Consider the following 17,622-nt stretch of genomic DNA (forward strand, 5'->3'; position numbering starts at 1 on the left):
TGTTGCTGAATTCTCTCAGCTTTTGCTTATCTGTGAAGGTTTTGATTTCCCCTTCAAATCTGAAGGAGAGCCTTGCTGGGTAGAGTAATCTTGGTTGGAGGTTTTTTCCTTTCATCACATTGAGTATATCATGCCACTCCCTTCTGGCCTGCAGAGTTTCTGTTGGAAAATCTGCCGATAGCCTTATCGGGGTTCCCTTGTATGTTATTTGTTTCTTTTCCCTAGCTGCTTTCAAGATTTTCTCTTTGTCTTTAATTTTGGTCAGTTTGATTAGTATGTGTCTCGGGGTGTTCCTCCTTGGGTTTTATTTTGTATGGTGCTCGTTGTGCTTCCTGGATTTGAGTGAGTGATTCCTTCCTCATAATAGAGAAGTTTTCGGCTGTTATCTCTTGGAATATTTTTTGTGTCTCCTCCTCTCTCTCCTCCTTCTGGCACCCCTATAATACGGATGTTGGTGCGTTTCACGTTGTCCCAGAGTTCTCTGAGACTCTCTTCGTTTGTTTTCAATCTTTTTTCTCTTTTCTGTTCTGCATCCGTAATTTCTACTTATCTGTCCTCCACCTCACTTATTCGTTCTTCTGCCTCCTGTATTCTGCTGTTAGCTGCTTCTAGTGAATTTTTTATTTCAGTTATTGTATTTGGCATCTCTTCTAGTTTAAGTTTTCTATCTTGTATCTCTTTGGTCAGTGTTTCCTGTAAGTTATGCATCTTTGCCTCCAGTTTATTTCCAATGTCTTGCCTCTTCTTCAGCATCAACAGTCTAAAGTCTTTTTCCTGGAGGCTGAGAATCTCCTCATGGCTTAGCTGTTTTTCTGGGGTTTTTCCTTTCTCCCTCATCTGAGTTATAGTCCTCTGCCTTTTCATTTTTATAGGTTTTTGGTGTGGTGACCTTCTTACAGATAATAGAGTTGTAGCCTCTCTTACTTCTGGTGTCTGTCCCCCTGTGGCTGAAATCGGTATGACGGGCTTGCTGTAGGCTTCCTGATGGGAGGGGCTGATGCCTGCCCCCGGTAGGAGGAGCTGATTCTAATCCCTCTGGTGGGTGGGGCTCAGTCTCTGGATGGGATTAGAGGCAGCTGTGTGCCTGAGGGGTCTTTAGGTAGCCTGTTTACTGAGGGGTGGGGCTGTGATCCCACCTGGGTTGTTGTTTGCCCCGGGGCTTCTCAGCTCTGATTGATGGGTGGGGCCAGATTTCCCCAAAATGGCCACCTCCAGAGAAAGGCACTGCTGCTGAATATTCCCGAGAGCTTTGCTTTCAATGTCCTTCCCTCACAACAAGCCACATTCACCCCTGTTTTCCCAGGATGTCCTCCAAGAACTGCGGTCAGGTTTGACCCAGATTCCCTTGGAGACTTTGCTTTGCCCTGGGACCCAGTGCACGTGAGAATCTGTGTGCACCTTTTAAGAATGGGGTCTCCATTTCCCCCAGTCCTGTGGAGCTCTTGCACACAAGCCCCACTGGCCTTCAATGCCAGATGCTCCGGGGCTCTTTCTTCCTGTGCCAGATCCCCACACGTGAGAGTTTGATGTGTGGCTCAGAACTCTCACTCCTGTAGGTGAGTCTCTGTGAACCAGTTAGTTTCCAGTCTGTGGAGCTTCCCACCCAGGAGGTATGGTGTTGTTTATATCATGAAATCGCCCCTCCTACCTCTTGATGTGGCCTCCTGTTTTTCTTCTGGAGTAGGGTATCTTTTTTAAGGTTTCCAGTCCATTTGGGTGAAGAGTGCTCAGTCTTTAGTTGTGAATTTTGTTGTTTTTAGGAGAGAAGTTGAGCTCTAGTCCTTCTATTCCACCATCTTAATCCCTCTTGAGGTCCTACCCTTATGACTCTTGTTGAACTTTACTTAACTCTAAAAGGGCCCTTTGTCCAAATACAGTTACATTCTAAGTTATTGGAGGTTAGGACCTCAATATATGAATTTTTGGGGGAGGTGTTACACAATTAAGTTCATAACATCCCCTATGGATATATCCTTTTTCAGATTTCCCTTTTAAGTGTTTTGATTAGCATATTTTTTACCTAACTATAGTCTAACTTAATTAGGCAGCCATGATGTCAAACTATTTGCTGCTATTTTTCTCAGCAAATACCCCTGGAGAAAGCACTGGTTACACTAGGTGAGCTCTGAGTCAGGACAAATGAAGACAAACCTTGTAAGTGTTATCTTCCATTGAATCACCAGACAGGTAAAATAATGAAAGTCCCTAAGAATGAGGCTTTGGAGGAACTTCAAACCTATTCTGTCCCCCTCCACTGACTTCTAGGTGTGATTTTAGACTATTATTTTTCAAGGCTACTGCAGAATTGGAAAGGAGTTTATGGAAATACAGCAAGTTAAAATACCACAGAGCTCATTGTCCTTACTGGTATTCAGCCATTTGTCTTAAATAAATGGACTGCAGATTGCTACAAGCCTTTGGTTAACTGCCAGTGTTGTGAAATGCTGATTTTTTTGTGTTCTTGTTGCTTTTACAGAGGAGAGAATTTTGAAGTCCTCGCTCCTTTATTCCTACTAATGTCCTATTTCTTTTGAGTTAAATTTTGTACTTTGTGTTGTTCAAGGAATATGTCCTTTTCATCCATGTTGTTGAATTATTGGCCTTAAATTTTTCATAATATTCCCTTATTATCCTTTTAGTATCCATAGAGTTGGTAGTGATTTCACTTTTCTCATTCCCATCTCTTCTATTTTTTGATACTGATCAGTCTGGCTAGAAGTTTATCAAATTTAAAAAATATTCTCAAAGAAGCAGCTTTGGCTTCATTGAATTTCTCTATTATTTTTGTTTTCTACTTTATTGATTTCTTGTCCAATTTTTATTATTTCCTTTCCACTGATTTGGATTTAATTTTCCCTCATCCTCTTTATTCTTTCTTATGAAACCTGTCTTGGAGTTTCTGTTGTGGCTCAATGGTAATGAACCTGACTATCATCCATAAGGATCTGGGTTGGAACTCTGGCCTTGCTCAGTGGATTAAAGATCCAGTGTTGCTGTGAGCTGTGGTGTAGGTCACAGATGTGGGTCAGATCCCATGTTGCTGTGGCTGTGATGTAGGTTGGCAGTTGCAGCTCCACTTTGACCACTAGCCTGGGAACCTCCATATGCCATGGGTGTGGCCCCCCCCCCCAAAAAAAAAGAGAAACCTTTCTTATGAGACCTGTCTTTTCTAACATAGGTTATTATTCCTTTAAAATTTCATATTAATACTATGTTACAGCATCCACAAATTTAGAAATGTTGTATTTTCATTTATATGTAGTTTAAAATATTTAAAAATTTCCCTTTTGATTTCTTTGACCTATGGTTTCTTTAGTGTATTATTTAGTTTCCTAATATTTGGGGATATTTTAGACATTTTTTCTGCTATTGATTTATAATTTAATTTCATTGTTGTTAGAGAACATACTTTACTTGATTTGAGTCCTTTTATATTTCTAATACTTGTATTATGACCCTGAATATGATTTATCTTGGTAAAAGTTATGAGTGCACTTGAAAAGAATGTGCATTCTGCTATTGTTGGGTGGAGTGTTTTATGAATGTCAATTAGGTCAAGTTGTTGGCTAGTATTGTTCAAATCTTCTATATCCTTACTGATTTTTCTGTATACTTGTATCAATTATTGAGAGAAGCGTTTTGAAACCTCTGACAGTAATTGTGGGTTTGTCTATTTCTCCAAACAGTTTTATCAGCTTTTACTTCATGTACTTTGAAACTATTGTTAGATATACAAATATTTAGAATTTTTAACTTCTTTTTGATCAATTGACAATTTTATAATTATGAAATTACCCTCTTTATCTTTGGTAAGATTTTTTGTCCTGAAATTTACTTTGTCTAACATTAAAATAGCCACACTAGCATTATTTTGATTAGATTTATCATGATATATAATTTTCCATACTTTTAATCTATTTGTGTCTTTATATTTGATGTTTTTTTCTTTTAGGCAGCCTGTAGTTGGGTCTTATATTTTTATGTAATTTGACAGTCTCTGCTTTTAATTGGGGTTTAGATTACATTGTAATTACTGATATGATTAGGTTTAAATTTATCTTTTTTAAAAAAATTGAAGTATAATTGACTTACAATATTATATTAGTTCAAGTGTACAACAGTGATTCACTATTTTTATAGATTATATTCCATATAAAGTTATAAGATATTATTTTACCTGTGCTGTACCTTACATCCTTGTATCTTATTAATTTATACCTAGTAGGTTGTAACTCTTAATTTTCATCCTCTATTTTGTCTCTCCCCCCACTGCTTTCTCCACTAGTAACCACTACTTTGTTCTCTGTATCGGTGAGTCTGTTTCTGTTTTATTATATTCATTCATTTGTTTTGTTTTAAAGATTCTTCATGTAAGTGAAAACATATAGTATTTGTCTTTTTCTATCTGACTTACGTCACTAAGCATGATACCCTTCAGGTCAAGTCCATCTTTTGCCCCATGTATTCTTTATTCCCTCTTCTCTTTTTCACTGTTTTCTTCTGGATTAAACAAATTTTTAAAGTGACTCAATTTTATCTCCTTTGTTGACTTATTAGGCCATTGTTTTTTCTTTTGTTATTTTAGTGGTTGCTTTAGAGTTTATAGTACACATCTTTCCTTCAAGTGATACTATGCCATGTCGCACACAGTATAAGGATTTTATAACAGTATACTTCCATTTCTCCCCTCCTCATCTTTGTGCTATTGCCATTAATTTTACTTTTACAAATCTTACATGCCCTAAACTACTTTATTACTTTTGTTCAAACATTTTAAATAGATTTGAATAATAATAAAAATTACGTATTTATCTATGTGATTGCTCTTTCTGCTATTGTTCACTACTTTGTGTAAACCCACATTTCCATATGATATCATTTTCCTTCTTCCAGAAGGACTTACATTACTATTGCTTTATTGTGGATCTGTTGGTAGTGAATTCTTTCAGTTTTAGGGTGTCTCAAAAAGTTTTTTTTCCCCTTATTTTTTGAAAGATATATTCATTGGGTATAGAATTCCAAGTTAAGAATTTTTGTTTGTTTTATACTTTATTGATTTCTTATCCAATTTGTATTACTTCCTTTACACTTAATTTGGGTTTCTTTAAAGGTTTTCCATTGTCATCTTGCACATATCTCTGATGAGAAAGCTACTGTCATTTTTATCCTTATTTCTCTGTATGTAATGTCTTTCATCTCTGATTGCTTCTATCTGATTTTCTTTTTTTAAAATTGTACACTTTTATTTTATTTTTGTCTTTTTGCCATTTCTTGGGCCGCTCCTGCGGCATGTGGAGTTTCCCAGGCTAGGAGTCAAATCAGAGCTGTAGCCACCAGCCTACACCAGAGTCACAGCAACGCGGGATCCGAGTCGCACCTGGGACCCACACCACAGCTCACGGCAACGCCAGATCCCCAACCCATTGAGCAAGGCCAGGGATCGAACTCTCAACCCCATGGTTCCTAGTCAGATTCGTCAACCACTGTGCCACGACGGGAACTCCTGCACTTTTATTTTTTAAAAATTATTTTATTGAAGTATTGAATAAAATAAAATTATTTTGGGAGTTCCCATCGTGGCACAGTGGAAACGAATCCACCTAGGAATCATGAGGTTGCTGGTTCAATCCCTGGCTTCGCTCAGTGGGTTAAGGATCTGACATTGCGTGAGCTGTGGTGTAGGTTGCTGATGTGGCTTGGATCCTTTGTTGCTGTGGCTGTGGCATAGGATGGCAGCTGTAGCTCTGATTTGACCCCTAGTCTGGGAACCTCTATATGCCATGGGTGCGGCCCTAAAAAGCAAAAAAAAAAAAAAAAAAAAAAAAAATTACTTTATTGAAGTTGATTTACAATGTTATGTTAACTTCTACTGTACAGTAAAATGATTCAGTTATATATATATACACACACACACATTCTTTTTCATATTCTTTTCCATTATGGTTTATAACAGGATATAGAATAGAGTTCCCTGTGTTATACAGTAGGACCTTGTTGTTTATCCATTCTATACATAATAGTTTGTGCTATCTGATTTTCTATTTATTGTTGGTTTGGAACAGTTTGATTATGATGTATCTTGATAGAGTTTTCCTTATGTTTCTTATGCTTCAAGTTTTTTGACCTTTTTGAATATGTGGGCTTATGTTTTCATCAGATTTGGAGAAATTTCTGCTACTAGTTCTTCAAATATTTTTTATGTCTTCTACTTTGGAGACAATTTCCATGTTATGTTAGCTTTATATGATTTTCCACAGCTCACCAATAGTTTGTTTATTTTTAAAATTCTCTTTTCTATTTGTGTTTCATTTTGGATTTTTTGTTGTCTTCATATTCTCTAATCTTTTCTTCTACAATATCTAAATTATCATGAGTCCCTTTAATATATTTTTTATCTCAAACATTGTATTTTTCATTTCTAGAAGTTCACTTTGGGTGTTTGAAAATATCTTCTGTGTCTATAAATCCTTTTGAACATATATTCAGACTCAGAATAAGCTATGTAATTTGTGGGACCTAGTGAAAAATGAGAATGTAATTCTTCTTGTTAAAAATTATTAAAAATTTCAGGATGATGACAGCAGAGCATAAACCAAAGGTAGTGTTCTTCTAAGTGTGACTTTGTTCTGTGTGACTGCACAGTTCTCATGGTCATGAATATGGCCTTCTATGGAATGGAGTTAATGAACTGATTTAATGTTCTTGTTGGAACATCCCTATATTTGTGCCAGCTCTAGGTTAGTTTCCATTAATTGACTTTTCTCTTCATTTGAATATCTGGAAATTTTTGATTGAGTACTAGACGCTGGATTTTACCTTGTTGGGTGCTGAACAGTTTTTCATTCGTATAAATATTCTGGAGTTTTGCCTTGGGATACAGTTAATTTACTTGAAAACATTTGGTCCTTTTTTATTTGCCTTTAATATTTGTTTGATGGGAACATGGATCCCATTTGTCAATGTAGGAATGGTAGCAGGTGTCAGTTGCTCTGAGGTTACTAAAATGAAGGGGTGTAACTCTACTATAATGATATAATAAATAAGAAAGCATAACTAAAATACAAGGCAGATACCTACAAAATACTATGGAATATCAAAGGGAAAGTCATCATTTGGTGGGGTTAATGGAAAGGAGACATTTAAGAATAACTTAGAGGGATGAGCAGGGTTTAGTCAGATGTGGTTGAAAAGGGTAAAGGGATGCCAAATGGAGGGAATATTACAAGCAGATATATTTGGGAGAAGTAGTATGTAGTCTAATATGGGTAAAGTAGGTCTATCCATAAATACCAGCAAATAAAATTTCTAATCTTTATTAGCCTATTTTTCAATGAGTGCTGAGGCTACATTTCAATATTCTTCCTATCTGGATTTTCATCACAGGTTATTTTGGTGTTAAAAATCAAGGCATTCTATCATATGACTGACAGTGAGTGCTCTGGAGCTGGATATACTGGGTTGAATTAAAATCCTGGCTCCACATTGATAAGCTGAATTCTGGTAAATTTTTTTCTATTTGAGCCTCATTTTCTTTATCTGGAAAAAATGGTTATCATTCACTAATACTCAGGGTTTTAGAAGATGAAATGAAATAATACAGTTGAAGAGCCTGCCACACAGTAAGTAACCATGCAGGTAGACATTCCACAGGTTTCACTAAATATTCTCTCTGACATTATTATTATTATTATTATTATTATTTGTCTTTTTGCCTTTTCTAGGGCCACTCCTGTGGCGTATGGAGATTCCCAGGCTGGGGGTCAAATCGGAGCTGTAGCCACTGGCCTCAACGCCAGATCCATGCCACATCTGCAACCTATACCACAGCTCATGGCAATGCCGGATCCTTAACCCACTGAGTGAGGCCAGGGATCGAACCTGCAACCTCATGGTTCCTAGTCGGATTCATTAGCCACTGCGCCACGATGGGAACTCCTATCTATGACATTATTTTGTCATAGCTTCATGGTAGCACTAATGACGATCCTGTTTTCAATGCATAATGTCATAATAAACTTGTTTTTTCCAAGTAGCTGTGATAGGAGTGTTGGGTCTGTTCCTGAGACCTGATGCTAGTTTATGGCAAAGTTTTTTGTTGCTACTGTTGTCTACTGATGCATGTGATGTAGATCAGTGGAAAAGATCACACGAGCCTCTGTTTGTCATTTACATTTCATTTTTAATTACAAAATGGTAGTCATTGTAGAGTCATTAACTGAGTTTATTTTCAACATCAGTAAGTCCCACAATTTACAAGATGCTCTGTTTAAACTACACATGTAGTAGCTAAGGTATGTGATGATTTCCTATTGTTGGATTATTTTACTTTTTAATTTAGTGAAACATTTTATCGTCATTATTTTTCAAAATAGTCTCTAATATTAAATACACATATTAGCTTGTTTGAAAGCTCTCAAAGGCACACTTTATTGCAGTTATTTTTCAAAATAGTCTCTAATATTAAATACACATATTAGCTTTGCTTGAAAGCTCTCAAAATAGTCTCTAATATTAAATACACTTATTAGCTTGTTTGAAAGCTCTCAAAGGCACAGAGACTCCATCTGGGCCTGTGAGGTGGCCATGGAAAAGGCATTTGTTTTTTTCTCTTCTGGGCATGTAAGGCAGGCCATTCTACTGGGTAGGGTGTGTTGTGAGTCTGCACTGGGTTGGATAGGACAGAGCTGGAGGGGCCCCAGCTTCTCTTAGGAGATTGTTGGACTTCAGAGGGACCTGTATCTGTTGCTGAGATTCAGCATCATCACTATCTATTGATTTACGTATTTAAAAAAAAAAAATCTAATCTCATTACCCTAAAATAAATACTGGTATTTTGGGGAATATTTCCTTCTAATTCTTTCTCATATTCAAATTTTAAATCAATTTATTTTTTTGATTAAAAATAATGCCAATAAATCACAAAGGTTGGAAAGTAAAATCTCAGATAATACATATATGAAATATAAATTAAGATCACTGTGCCTATTAATTTGTAGCCTAATCTTTTTACTTTATATATTATCATTTCTTCATGTGTGTTTTATACTTTATGAATTTAATGGAATTTAAAGCAAGTATACACTTTTGTATTTTTCTTTTTCCATCAAACATTTTTGGATAACCATTTTCTAGTTTACTTCCTATTCTTTATAAGGCATTATTAATGCTAGTAATGCAACAGAATGATTTTGCTATAATATAAATAAACATACTCCTACTATTTAATATTTATGTTATTTCTACTTTTATGTTATTAAAGATAGTGGGAATCTCATTTTAATTAAATAGCTTTCTCCATATTTTGGATTACTTTGTTGGGATATGTTCTCAAAAGTGGAATCACTAATCAAATGTTATATACCTTGAAAGTGGTTATAAATATTACTAATCAGTTTCTGAAAGAGAGGCTCTTAGACCACAGCAAGTTGCAAATTTATACTTGCAGTGGTAGTGTATGAGACAGCCAATTTCAACATCCTCAAAACATTTAAATAAAATTAGTTAACAGTTCAGAAATAATATCTTCTAGTTTTAATCTATATTTCTTTGATGACAAAATAGACTTGTTTAATATGTTTTTAGGCAAGCTATGTATTTGCTTATGGAAATTATATTTCTGTGTCTTTGTTTTTTTTCTATTGGATTTTTAATATTTTTATTATTAAACCGTATAATTAAGAAAAAGCTCAATGTCATGTTTGTTCCAAGTGTTTTCCTCTCAATTCCCATCCTTTAAGCATTTTCTTGTATTTAATTTTTATTAAAAGGAAAATGTATTACAAATAATTTCAACTAATATACACAGTAAATACTTGATTCCTTATGGAGAACTGATAGGATTTTTTTTTTAGGGGGAAACAAGGCAAAAAGTTTAGGTAATATCACAGTGACATATGTGCATTTTATCTCTATTTCCTTTTTCATATGAAAAGTATGAGAACTTTGTGGTTGGTTGCTAATCTGCACTTTAATAGACAATTTTTATTTTTAAACAGAACATATATATGTCAAATGTTATGTTGACAATTTAATTGACCATAATTGTCAAAATTGCTGGTTATTAATTTATTTTCAGTTTTTGTGTGTGAAAATGTAAACCTGCACAAGTGCCATGGTCAATTACGGCACATTTGATGTGACCTAATTAGTATTGTGAAGAACCAACACATGGACAAGCAAATGGGGACACATGCTAGGGACAAAATTGGATGTGACATGAATACTAATTTTGGCTTTGTATTGTTTTATTCATTAAAAATCGCTCTTCTATAAAAGAAGAGAAAACAGAACCAGACAGTTATTGAATCCTTATGTGGCAAGGGCTATGCAAGGTGCTTTTGTGGGCATTTATTTAATCCTCATGAGTCTATGAAGGAGGCAATTATCCCCATTTTACAGATAAGGAAATAGACTAAGTGAATTGAACTTCTCAAAGCTATATATCCTTTTTGGAACAGCTATGATTTCAATTCATCCCTCTGGCTACAAAGTAACCCTAGTAAATTTTTTTTTTCAGTTTTAGTCTTAATGGGATAATTAATTCCATCCAAAATTTTTAAAAAGGAAAGGAAATTTTTAAAAAGGATAAGAGAAAAGGACATTTTTTAAGAACCCAGATATTAGTAGATGAGATATTGTCCCTAATCCCTAGATGTGATATCATGAAAATAAATCATAGCTCTTTGAGAAAAGTTTTGTATTCATCAGAAAGTCTCAAGTTTCCCTCTACGTGACAACTCCTAGTATGATACTAGTACCACATTTAAACCTGAGCAGGGGGTGCCTATCCTAAGCCCTGGATGTCAGAAGGCCTGATACTTTGTAGAGCCTTTATGGAAAATTTCTAAGTTCCCCTCTAGGTGACTCTTGTGTGGGCCCTGTCCCATTTCTATGCCCTCTCCCTATACCAGCCATATGTGAAGTTGACCAGATGTCCAGAGGAGCTCCAGGATTTGCATCTGTAGGGTCATCTTCAGGCCCTAAGTTTGGGCCTTTTTCCAGGAAGGAGGCCTGGTGAGTGGAAATTAATTTCCCATCTCCTTCTGGCTGCTCTGTCATTTCTTTCACAAGATAGTGCCCAGTGGACATGGAAGGAGTTCAGACCCTGGACTACTGATAGCCAGCTTCCAACTCTTGGACCTGTATGGACTGGTGTGTCAGTCCTTGCCTGTATTCTGATTGCAGTGCTATCTTCTGGCTACATCACCTGGGGACAAGAGTGACAGGGATAGTGGCAGGATCCTATAACCTGTCTATTCCCTGAATCTGGCACCCAGATGGTGACCACATTCTCTGCAGGCAGTCTTCCTGGGGTGGTCCTACCTATTTGCTTTCAAGATTATAACTCTGCAGTGCTAACAAGCCTTTCAGGTGACATCCTTTCATGCCTCTGACTGATTTGGTGATATTAGTCTTCCAAGTCTGTTGTAAGCCATGCCAAATGATGAACAAATAATCTTTGAGCAAATGAAATCGCTCTTTTCTTTTGCTCAAGGGTCCCTTGCCTCTCTTTCTGCCTGGTGGCCTGTGTTGAAGGCAGGAGTACATTTAGAAAGAGATAACCCTCTAGGAATGCAGTGATCATGGTCTAAAGAATTTGAGAAGGTATGAAGGAAAGATATATTGTTTTATATTTATCCTACAAAGTTCCAAAAAGTAAAGTTTTAATGACCATAAGATAAATTTTCCTGTGTGTCTATGTAACTTGCATTTGTAGTTATTGGCAATTAAGCATATTAACAGATGTTAAGAGAGTCATTGGAAACCAGTATTCACAGGGGTATGGTAAATGAATCACCATGAAGTGTAATGATGTAACCAGCATTAGTTAATGCTGGGACAAATCTATATTGTTTTTTTTTTTTTTTTATTTTATTTTTTTTTATTTTTATTTTTTTTATTGCCACACCTGTGGCATGTGGAAGTTCCAAGGATAGGGGTCAAATTAGAGATGCAGCTGCTGTGCTGTGCCACAGCCACTGCAACATTGGATCTGAGCCTCATCTGTGACCTACACCACAGCTTGTGGCAATGCCAGATCCTTAACCCACTGAGCAAGGCTGGGATCAGACCTCATTCTCGTGGACAGTATGTTGGGTTCTTAACCTGCTGAGTCATAATGGGAAGCCCAAATCTATATTGTTTTAATCAAACATTCTGAAAATCCACATTATTGTGAGTAAAAGTAACACTGTTACATTTTTCAGTGGCATATGTATGATTAGTCAGCAGTGGTGCATTTAGCAATAAAGAACACAGAGATGGTTCCTGGATATGGGTAGGAAGGGATGGTGACTAGACATTATGAAGAATCTTCATGTACTAAATGAGCAGTGAACAAATATATAAGTACTTTTTCTCAACCCATTATTCTAAATCTACATCATTAAATTACTATGCTTCACATAGGCTCTGAATTTAGTTATACATTTAAAAATTAAATTGTTTAGGAGTTCCCTGGTGGCTCAATGGGTTAAAGATTTGGTATTGTCACTGCTGTCACTCTGGTTACTGCTGTGGTGAGGGTTTGGTCCCTAGCCTGGGAACTTCTACATGCATGCCATAGGTGCAGGCCTCCCCCACCCCAAATCAAACTATTTACATAGATAGAGGTCCGCAAGAAATATGTGACCAGGGCCCTGCACACCCTAGGGGCAACCTTGTAAAATATCATCCAAAATTTAGTTTGGATCATAAAAATTATTCTTCATGGCATTTTTCCTTTAAGTGAAGATTTCATCATGGAGTGTCCATTATTTTAGGAAAAAAAGGAAATCTTCCTCTTTGTATCTTGAGTTTTACCCAGCACCATTTTTCATCATGTACTTGTTGTGTTGAGGTGAACTTACACTAGGTTGGATCTTCCCCATCGTGGAACTAAATGCTGCCCATGTTCATTGTTGTTGGTATAAAAGTGTGTTTGTAAGTCTTGGTGTTTTAACGTTTCATTGTGTGACCCTGAGAATTCCAACTCAAGTGCTTCTTCATGGGAAAAAAAGCACCAGAGAGAAGACACAAGCCTATTAGTGTGAACTCAGCAGAGCTAGGTAATTTATTATGAGATTTTCCTGTTGCTGTTGGGTTGCTGGGCCTCCTGGGTTAACGTGTCTGTCTAGGAAGAAGGAAAGCACCTGTAAGTGGTCAGATATGTAAAGTAGCTTATATACTTTGGTTCAGAAGCATATTCTCTCTTTGTTCTGTCTGGCTTAATCCCAAAGCCCTGGTCTTCCAACTCTGATTTCTTTTGGTCATTACTTTGGATTAGAATTTTGACTTGACCATTTATGTTTCTGATTTCTACAGGAGCCAAATTCACACTCAGTACAGCTCAATGGCACTCATTCATTTATTTAGTTTTATTGAGATATAATTGGCATACAGCACTGTATGAATTTGAGGTACACAGCATAATAACTTGACTTATATACGTCATGAAATGACTATAGTGGATATCCCTTATCTCATATATATACAACATTAAAGAAATAGAAAATATTTTTTTCCTTGAGATGAGAATTCTTAGGATTTGCTCTCTTAGCAATTTTCATGTATAATACATGGCACTGTTAATTATATTGATCATGTTGTACATTATATCCTTAATACATATTTATCTTATGACTAGAAGTTTGTACCTTTTGACTACCTTTATCTAATTCCCCACCCCCCAGCTCTACCTCTAGCAACTACAAATCTGATCTCTTTTTCTATGAGTTTGTTTTTAAAGTATAATTGACCTAAAACACTACGTTAGTTCCTGTTTTACAACATAGTGATTCATATTTCTGTACATTTCAAAGTGATCACTATAAGTCTAGTTACTGTCACCATACAAAGATATTACATAATTATTGACTATATTCCTCACACTGTACATTTCATGCTTTTGACACATTTGTTTTGTAACTGGAAGTTTGTGCCTCTTAATCTCTCTTACCTATTTCTCTCCTCCCCACACTGCCCTCCCCCTTTGGGTACCACTTGTTTGGTAATTATATCTCTAACTCTATTCCTGTTATGTTTATCAGTTGCTTTTTTTAACGAAAGGATTCCACATATAAGGGAAATCATGCAGTATTTGTCATTCTATGACTAATTTCACTTAGCATAATCCCCTCCAAGTCTATCCATGTTGTCACAAATGGAAAGATTTCATTCTTTTTTTTATGGCTGAGTAATATTCCATTGTGTTCCACCCCTTCTTTATCTACTCATATATTGATGGGCACTTAGGCTGTTTCTATATCTTGGCTATTGTAAATAATGCTGCAGTGAACATTAGGGTGCATATATTGTTTCAAAGTAGTGCTTTCATTTTCTTTGGTTGAATACCCAGAAGTAGAACTATTGGATGGTATGGTAATTCTATTTTTAATTTTTGGAGGAATCTCCCTACTGTTTTCTGTAGTGGCTGCATCAGTTTTCATTCCTACCAGCAGTGTATGAGGGTTCACTTTCTCTGCATTCTCACCAACACTTATTTATTTATTTATTTATTTATTTAGATAATAGCCCTTCTGAACAGATGTGAGGTGATATCTCATTGTGGTTCTGATGACTAGTGATTTTCAGCATCTTATTATGTGTCTGTTGTCTATCTGTGTGTCTTCTTTGAAAAAATGTCTGTTCATATTCTTTGCCCATTTTTTAATCAGGTTATTTGTTTTTTGACGTTAAGATGTGTGAGTTATTTGTATATTTTGGATATTAATTCCTTATCAGATATATCATTTACAAATATTTTCTCCAATTCAGTAGGTAAACTTTCATTGTGTTGAAAGTTTACTTTGCTGTGCAAAAGCTTTTTAGTTTGATGTAATCACATTTGTTTACTTTTGCTTTTGTTTCTCTTGCCAGAGGAGACATATCCAAAAAATATTTTTAAGACTAGTGTCAAACATATTGCCTATTTTTTCTAACATTTTTATGAATTCAGGTCTTACAGTTAAGTTGTTAATGCATTTTGAATTTATTTTGGGGCCTGGTGTGAGAGAGTGGTCCAAGTTGATTCTTTTGCATGTAGCTATGCAGTTTTCCTAGCACCACTTTTTGAAGAGTCAGTCTTTTCTCCAGTTATATATTCTTGCCACCTTTGTCATAGATTAATTGACCTTGTAAGTGTAAGCTCATTTCTGAGCTCTGTATTCTGTTCCATTGATCTATGTGTCTGTTTTTGTGTTAGTACCATACTATTTTGATTACTATAGCTTAGTAGTGTAATTTGATATTAGAGCGCTTCATACCTCTAGCTTTGCTCTTCTTTTACAAAATTTTTTGGCTATCCAGGGTTATCTGTGTTTCCACACAAATTTTAGAATTACTTGTTCTAGTTCTGCGAAAATGCTATTGGTGTTTTGATAGTAATTGCATTGAATTTCTATAGACTGTCTCAGGTTGTATGGTCATTGTTTTGGGGGGGTCTTTTTGCCTTTTCTAGGGCAGCTCCCGCGACATATGGAGGTTCCCAGGCTAGGGGTCTAATTGAGGCTGCAGCTGCCAGCCTACGCCAGAGCCACAGCAATGCGGGATCTGAGCTACATCTGTGACCTATGCCATGGCTTGCAGCAATGCCGGATTCTTAACCCATTGAGCAAGGCCAGGGATCAAACCCGCATCCTCATGGATACTAGTTGGACTCTAACCTGCTGGGCCACAACAGAAAATCCTACTCAAGTATTCTTGATTTCCTCTTTGGTTTCTTCAGTGATTCATTGATTGTTTACCAGCATATTGTTTAGCCTCCACATGTTTGTGTTTTTTGCAGTTGCTTTCTAGTCTCATAATATTGTGGTATAAAAAGAGGCTTGATATGATTCTGTTTTCCTTAAATTTACTGATACTTATGGCATAGCATGTGTTCTATCCTGGAGAATGTTCCATGTGTGCTTGAAAAAATGTGCATTCTGCTTTTGGATGGTATGTTCTTTATATGTCTTTTAAGTCTATCTTGTTTAATGTATCATTTAAGGCTAAAGTCTCCTTGTTGATTTTCTACCTGAAAGATCTGTCCATTGATATAACTGGGGTGTTAAAGTCCTTTCTTTACTATAAATATGTTATGCCTAATTTTTTCCCTTTATGTCTGGTAATATTTGTTTCATGTATTTATGTGCTTCTCTGTTGAGAATATATATATTTGCAATTGCTATGTTGTTGGATTTATCTCTTAATTATTATAAAATGTCCTTCTTTGTTACAGTTTTTGTTTTAAAGTCTTTTTTGTTTGATGTAGTATTGCTATCCAAGCTGGTTTTTCATTTGCATTGCATGGAATAACTTTTTCCATTCTCTCACTTTTAGTCTGTGTGTGAGGTTTTAGATCTGAAGTGAGTTTGTTATAGGCAGTATATATATTGTTTTTGTTTTTTTGTTTCCATTCAGGCATTCTGTATCTTTGGATTGGAGAATTTAGTCCATTTATATTTGAAATAATTATTTTTTATTTTTTATCTTTTTTTTTTTTTTTTTTTTTTTTGCTTTTTCTAGGGCCACTCCCATGGCATATGGAGGTTCCCAGGCTAGGGGTCTAATTGGAGCTGTAGCCACTGGCATACACCAGAGCCACAGCAGTGTGGGATCCAAGCTGAGTCTGTGACCTACACCATAGCTCACGGCAACGCCGGATCCTTAACCCACTGAGCAAGGCCAAGGATCGAACCCACAACCTCATGGTTCCTATTCAGATTCATTAACCACTGCACCACGACGGGAACTCCTAAAATAATTATTGATAGGTATGTACTTATTACCATTTTGTTAATTGTCTCTGGTTGTTTTTGTATTCCTTTTTCATTCCTTTGTTCTTTTTTTAAAATAATTATTCTATTGAGGTATGGTTGATTTACAATGTGTTAATTTCTGCTATACAGCAAAGCAATTCAGTTATACATATATATGTGTGTATGTATTCTTTTTTCATATTCTTTTCTATTATGATTTATCAAAGGATATTGAATATAGTTCCCTGTGCTCTACAGTAGGATCTTGTTATTTATCCATTCGATATATAATATTTTGCCTCTGCTAAGCCTGAATATTCCTTTACTCTTCTTTTGTTCTTTTTCCTTGTAATTTGGTGACTATCTTTACTGTTATGTTTGGATTTCTTTGTCTTTTTTTTGGTGTATGTATCTATTATAGATTTTTGGCTTATAGTTACCATGAAGTTTATATGTAGCAATCTGTATACGTGATTAAGTTGCTGATTTCTTAAGTTTGCATGTATTTTTACAACTCTGCATTTTTACTTCTCTCCCATTATAAGTACAGTTTTGACACAATATTTATTTTGTGTCTTTTTTGTTTTGTATCTACCTTAATTACTTATTGTGGACATAGATGATTTTACCTTTTTTTTTTTTTTTTTTTTTGCTTTTTAGTGCCTCACCTATGGCATATAGAGTTTCCCAGGCAAGGGGTCAAATCCGAGCTGTTGCCACTGGCCTACATCACAGCCACGGCAATGCCAGATCTGAGCCAAATCTGCAACCTACACCACAGCTCATGGCAATGCTAGATCCTTAACCCACTGAGTAAGGCCGGGGATGGAACCCACAACCTCATGGTTACCAGTTAGATTCATTTCTGCTGCACCACAACAGGAACTTCTAGATGATTTTACTA

The 17,622-nt window shown here is 35.9% G+C and overlaps 1 protein-coding gene and 1 pseudogene across 1 annotated transcript in view; one reads left to right on the plus strand and one right to left on the minus strand.

Moving 5' to 3' along the window:
* LOC100515111 (uncharacterized) overlaps positions 1–17,622 on the plus strand; it is a 441,565-nt gene that overhangs the window by 133,640 nt on the left and 290,303 nt on the right. The window lies entirely within an intron of this gene.
* The window catches only part of LOC100155246 (DNA sliding clamp PCNA pseudogene), a 64,193-nt pseudogene that overhangs the window by 40,337 nt on the left and 6,234 nt on the right, over positions 1–17,622 (minus strand).

This window comes from Sus scrofa, chromosome 1 (genome assembly GCF_054392235.1).
Source record: "Sus scrofa isolate SSC_HxYL_T2T_F1_AM1 chromosome 1, Sscrofa_HxYL_maternal_Yorkshire_Landrace_v2.0, whole genome shotgun sequence".
In the NCBI taxonomy this organism is placed as follows: domain Eukaryota; kingdom Metazoa; phylum Chordata; class Mammalia; order Artiodactyla; family Suidae; genus Sus; species Sus scrofa.